Source organism: Macaca mulatta, chromosome 4 (genome assembly GCF_049350105.2).
Source record: "Macaca mulatta isolate MMU2019108-1 chromosome 4, T2T-MMU8v2.0, whole genome shotgun sequence".
Classification (NCBI taxonomy): Eukaryota; Metazoa; Chordata; class Mammalia; order Primates; family Cercopithecidae; genus Macaca; species Macaca mulatta.
In genome coordinates, this window is record NC_133409.1 from 27,218,844 (window position 1) to 27,225,708 (window position 6,865).

General features: G+C 37.8%; 1 pseudogene; it reads right to left on the minus strand.

Moving 5' to 3' along the window:
• Positions 1-5,432: 5,432 nt before the first annotated feature.
• Positions 5,433-6,615, minus strand: LOC714113 (developmental pluripotency associated 2-like; annotated as a pseudogene).
• Between the last annotated feature and the right edge of the window lie 250 nt (positions 6,616-6,865).

The following is a 6,865-nucleotide window of genomic DNA, read 5'->3' on the forward strand; positions in this document are numbered from 1 at the left end:
GCAGCGAATATTGCAGAATGGAAAATGTTGCTGCCTGATCCTTCCTCTAGAAGCTTTGACTCAGAGGGGCACCTGGCTGTATGAGGTATCAGTTGGCCCCTACTGGGAGGTGTCTCCCAGTTAGGCTAATCGGGGGTCGGGGGCCCACTTGAGGAGGCAGTCTGTCTGTTCTCAGATCTCAAACTCCGTGCTGGGAGAACCACTACGCTCTTCAAAGCTGTCAGACAGGGACATTTAAGTCTACAGAAGTTTCTGCTGCCCTTTGATTAGCTATGCCCTACCCCCAGAGGTGGAGTCTACAGAAGCAGGCAGGCCTCTTTGAGCTGCGGTGGGCTCCACCCAGTTCGAAATTCCTGGCCACTTTGTTTAGCTACTCAAGCCTCAGCAATGGTGGGTGCCCCTCCCCAAGCCTTGCTGCCACCTTGCAGTTCGATCTCAGACTGCTGTGCTAGCAGTGAGCAAGGCTTTGTGGGCATGGGACCCTCCAAGTCAGGCACATCATATAATCTCCTGGTGTACCGTTTGCTAAGACAGTTGGAAAAGCACAGTATTAGCGTGGGAGTGACCCGATTTTCCAGATGCCATCTGTCAGGGCTTTCCTTGGCTAGGAAAGGGAATTCCCCAACCCCTGGAGCTTCCCAGATGAGGCAATTCCTTGTGCTGCTTCAGCTCACACTCTGTGGGCTGCACCCACTGTCCTGCACCCACTGTCTGACAAGACCCAGTGAGATGAACCCAATACCTCAGTTGGAAATGCAGAAATCACCTATCTTCTGTGTTGCTCACACTGGGAGCTGTAGACTGGAACTGTTCCTATTCGGCCATCTTGGAACTGCGATGCCATATACAATTCTTAAGATACCCATGTTGAAATTTTTCTATTACTATGTAATGGAACTTTATATCTTGGAATAAAAATATATGCCATCCACAACAGATAATATTTTATATACATAAGGAGTGAGATGGCTTTAGCTACTGGAAGAAGAATTCGTTACCACATCCAGAAGAATCCATTCATTCTGAGTAATAAGAAGATAGAAAACACAAAGCAGGCTGGACACAGTGGCTCATGCCGGTAATCCCAGGATTTGGGGAGGCTGAGATGGGTGGATCACCTGAGGTCAGGAGTTTGAGAACATCCTATCCAACATAGTGAAAGCTCATCTCTATTAACAATATAAAATTAGCCTGGCGTGGTGGTGTATGCCTGTAATCTCAACTGCTTGGGAGACTGAGGAAGGAGAATCACTGGAACCCAGGAGGTGGAGGTTGCAGTGAGCTGAGATTGTACCACTGCACTCCAGCCTGGACAACAAAAGTTAAACTCCATCTCAAAAAAAAAAAAAAAAAAAAAAAAAAGAAGAAAAGAAAATATGAAGCAAAACTATTTTTAAAAGTAAAATCACATCTTTAAACAATGGCAACTGGTTTTCGTGTTATATGTCATGAAGAAAAATGTGACCTACTTAAAAATATTTTACCAGATTCCCAAGTATCTTATAAACTATTATTAAATCCAGATTCTGTTTATTGTTATTGCTTCTTTTGAGCTTATTTTTCATTCACTTTTCATTATTTGGCAACAGACTTAACCAATGTATTTATTCTGTAATCTAGAATTAACTCATTGTAGTTAAATGCAAATCTTGATGTTAATATATTTTATATTGGGACAAAACTCAGAAATGTATAGGCTGTGTATGTGTATTACTTATTTTATCAAAATTAAAAAATTATAATTGTCATATTTTCAAGGCATAGTACTTATATTTGATTAAGTACAATATCTTTCAAACTTATTTTTAAAACTAAGTCTAATTTATTCATGATATTACCCATTGGAGAATAAGCATCAAGAGTATCACACTGCAATAATGCCTTTATGCTATATATCAAGCAAATGAAACTACATTTATTATGAAACAATTTTTACAACATTAACTGTTAGGAAAATTGAGAAGGAAAAATATTTTTTACTATAGAGCTTTATTTATTGTAAAAACTTGCTATGCTATAACTTGACAAAGCAGAAGACTGGAAAAAAATGGGTGGTTTTTCAAATGGGATATTTTAGCCCTGAGATCAAAAGGAAACAAGCCAGACTTATTAATAAAAGGCATAACAGAAGCTGCTATGAGTAAAAACAGAGCATAACATTGATCATTACTTAATTCATCAGGCATACGTTTTTCACTCACATCACAGTTCAGGTGGATTTTTGCCAACCAGTCTTTCACTTGATGCTTTGGGATCCTGGCTTCTCTGTCTTGTGTTGCTGCAATCTTCCAGTGACTCCTCAGTGTCCTCTGCTAGATCCTGTGCATTTAGTCACCCAATAAGGCAAAGAGCAAAAGTGAGGAGTATTATGTAGGAGGCCTTCTAACCAGGTTTTATAGTGGTACACATCACTTTCATCCACATTCATTTATACAGAACCAGGCAGACGGCCTGACCTAATTTAAAGGGGGAAGTCACACCTTCAGAATTCCTACGAAGAAGAGGAAATGGATTGATGAGTATTATGGTTTGAACTGTGTTCTCCCTAAAAGGGTATGTTGAAGTCCTAATTCTTAGTATCTTCGAATGAGATCTTATTTGGAGATAAGGATTTTACAGAGGTAAATCAAGTTAAAATGAGGTCAGCAGCATGGTTCATTAATTAAGTGTGACTGTTGTTCCTGTAGAAAGAGAAAAACCTGGGCACAAAAGCAGTCACAAAGAGAGAAACCCAAGTGAAGAAACACAGCAAGAAGACAACCATCTAAAAGCCAGGCATTTAGAGGCTAGGAAAGAGGCCAGGATAGAGCCTTTCCTAGAAGAAGGGAGCATGCTTCAGAGGCAGCATGTCCATGCTGGCACCTTGATATCAGGTTTGGCCTCCTGAACTGTGAGACAACAAATTTCTATTCTTCTAAACCACCCAGCCTATGAAACTCTGATACAGCCTGCACCACCTCATCACCCAACCCCTGCCCAGCAAACTAATACATGACCTGTCTTTCTCTCGTTTGCCACATTTCCATTTCCGATAGCCTCAGGCTTGTTTATTCAGAAAAACCTTCCCTAAGAAACCAACCAACTAAAAGTTCTGGGTATAATATGTATAAGCCTTCTTAAAAGCATCAAAGAACGGATAAAGTAAGAAAATAGCAGGCCAAAATGTAAGAAAAGTCATGAAACCGTAGACCCAGAGCAACAAAGGTATTAATACTTTAGTGCTGATGACATTTGAGATATAAGTAAACTAGCATAAATTTTGGCAGGTCTTCAGGATGAGGATATAGGAGATAGGTTCTAGAAGAACTAGAACCTATCCAAGTTGGAGAGTCTAATACAGGGCTGCCCAATAGAAATATAATGCAACTTACATATATATTTTCAAATGTTCTAATAGCCACATTTTCAAAAGTGAAAAACAAGTAAATCTAACTTTAATAACATATTAACATTAAACTCAATATGCTCAAAATATTTCAATGTGTAATTAATAGAAAAATTTATAAGTTAGTTGTATTCCTTTTTGTAGTAAGATATTAAGAACCATTCTGGCCAGGCATAGTAGCATGTGCCTAAAGTTCCAGCTGTTTAGAAGGCTGAAGCAGGAGCATCACTTGAGCCCAGGAGTCTGAGGCTAGGCTAGGCAACATAGCAAGACTTCATCTCTAAAAAAAATGAAAACTAAAAAACAAAAGTGCCCCATATTTTACACTGCCAACATATATCAAGTCCGAACAGTCACATTTCAAGCCAAAAGACTGCAGTATTTGACAGCGTAGAAATAAACACTTAAAAGGCACAAATTCTCAGGCTAAATAAAAAACCAAGACTTAAATATATACTATCATCATAAATAAACTTTAAGTAGATTCAAATAGATTAAAGATGAAATAATAGGGCTTGCACTTAAACCAAACGGAATAGCATCCCCACAATAGATAAAGTATAGGAAATAGTAGTTATCAAGACACTGGGCTCAAGTGATGAAGGACAGTGATTGCCCAGACATAGGAAACAAATGAGGTGAGCCTGATGAGTATCCGGCTGACTGCCTGAAGAAAGCTTCCAGTTGTGGAACAAGAAAGAGATCCACAAGGAGTCCTATCGCCTCTCTGAATTGAGGAGATGGATCTAGGAGTTGAGGAAAGGTTAGACAACCAGAATTCACAGAGGAAAGTACCGGAGGGAAGAAAGCTACACTGAAAGAGAACTGCAGAGACCTGTAGAAAGGCCCTTGACAAGAACTAAGTACCAGCAAGCACATGCATACTACAAAACTACCTGAGGTCAGAGAAAGAACCATTAGAAAGTATGAAAGAGGAAAATTCTTGAAGCTCAAACCAACCAGAGTAAAAATTCTCATAATTCATGAAGATTTGGAAACAGTCCACAGAAGAGTTCTGACCCCTGGAGTGGGGAAAAATTAAGTCTAGACTAAACACTGCTCTGGTCCTGCGTAACAAAAACTTAAAAACAAAATAAAAAATAATCAAAATATTTCTAAGTAATTTAGCTGCATCCAAGAACAAAGTTCAGGAACACTTGTGGTAATATAAAAATATTCAGACCACAACAAGAAAAAGATGTAGAATGTCCGGCATCCAATAAAAAATGAGCAGGCACGCAAAGAAACAATATGATAAAATATACTGTGAAGAGGAAAATCAATGAATCGAAACCAATCCAGAAATTACCAGTTGATAGAATTAATAAAGACAATAAAAGTTCTAACTGCATTTCATATTTTAAAAAACTAAAAGAAAGATTAAGCATAAAATACGTACAGACATAGAAGTAAAATACCACATAAACTTTGAAAGATTAAAAATCATGTAAAAAGTAAAAAATACACAATAGCATAAATAACAGATTAACAAATGCAAAATAAAGTATTAGTAAACTTGAAAATATAACTGCAGAAAATATTTAAAATGATAATCAGATAGAAAAAAGGCTGAAAATATAATAAATATAACAAGTGGAGTACTAGTGTGCTATGAAATAATTTGTAGCCTTAATATATATGTAATTGAAGCCTTTGAAAGAGAGAAGGGTGTGAGTGGACAGAAAAAATATTTAAAGAAATTAGGTGGAAGGTTTTACAAATTTGAGGAAAACAATTACCCTTCACATCCAAGAAGCACAACAGATTCCAAGCAAAAGAAACATGCAAAAAAAATTACACTAAATTAGGACATCATCAAATTGCTTAAAATAGAAATAAGAAATGATAGCAGAATTATCACTGGAAGCAATGCAAGCCAGAAGACAGCAGAACATCACCCAAGTATAGAAAAAAATAAAATAAAATATCAATCAATAATTCCTCACCCTGCAAAAATAAAGAGCATTAACACTGAAAATATTTTATATTATTTTTGTGGGGTTATATAAAGCTATTTGCAATAGAACTCTTCTTGACTGTTCTTTTTTTTTTTTTTTTTTTTTTTTTTTTTTTTTTTTTTTTTTTTTTTTTCCAATTGCAGTGACTTTATTTTAATGGGTTTTCAGACTTACAGAAAGGGGTTCTTTAGATGGGGCTGGGTCACTAGTCAACCATCTTCACTGTGGAGTCCTAGTCACTATGATTTTGTTTTGTAGATCATGAGGATTCATTCATATTATCTCCTCTTCCATTCCTTCATAATAGGTTACATGGTCTGAAAGTACATCCCTCCTTTAGTACATTGTATTCAAACAGGTTGCTGCTACTTCTCTACTGTCATTAATCTTCTCATCATCTTCTTATTCCTCTTAGCACAGTCGGGGCATAACATATTATCTTCTATGGCTGGGGATGGGAAAATGCAGGCAGGTGACAAGAAGAGAGAAATCATCCTCCTGCGAGTGGTAGGCACCCAGGCCTGACCTGCATGAAACTGCAGGCGTACCCAACCCTTTGTGTCTGCCGAGAGAAGTCTGCCATGGACCACACACCACCTGACGCCAGAGGCTTGCATCAAAAAGGCCTCAACAGAAACAGGAATGGAACATGAATTCAAAGCCTTAGGCTGAACAGCTCTTGCAGCAATTCTTGCCCATGATGCCAACATGGCTCTTGGTGCTGAAGTTATCACTTCAACTGTATTAGTCTCTTCCGCTCTCTCATTCACCTCATAACATCTCTGAAGCCTTGCTCTCTTGGTCACTGCCTTGCGTTTCCTCGAACATCGCTGTAATCTGGTCCCTTGTGACACTTCAGGCATATCTTGCTGTTGTCCAGGGTAAGCATGCCTATGGAGCCTCAGATAAACTTCGATTTTCTTGCCATTAATACTCAAACCGAGTTGTTGACACCAGTCCCGCATTGTGTCCCGACACACTTTATTAATGGGAGGCAAAATGGTTGGCAAAGGAGGGGCTGGTGTTTTGCATCTAGATTTTTGTGGAGCTGTAAATTGTTCATTTGTTTGAAGTAGATGACCTTGAGTGTATTTCTTAGGCTTCTCCAGTTTGACATCAGAAGTTGAAGAAACACTTGGTTCCATTTGTTCCATATTTGCGTCATCTTTAACCGGCACCAGTGTCAAAATCACACTTTCCTCATCATCTACTTCCTCCTCAAAGAAATTCTTCTTGCTGCTATCCAAATTTGCGTCTGACATTTTCAGCAACACCCTGGGGTAGGCAAGGACTGTTCTGTAAAACAGAATAAAAAGGGATCCTAAGCAAAGAATACAGTTTTTTTTTCTTGAAAATTTATCAATTAAATATTTCTTAATTTAAGAATTAGAGAATAAGAGTTGATAATGTTTACTATTCATGAATAAAGCATTACAAGTTATAATGGAAATTAATAAAAGTAATCACTAATGCTACTTTAATGAGGATAATAGTATTTCATCACTTTTTAAGTTGGCAGGAA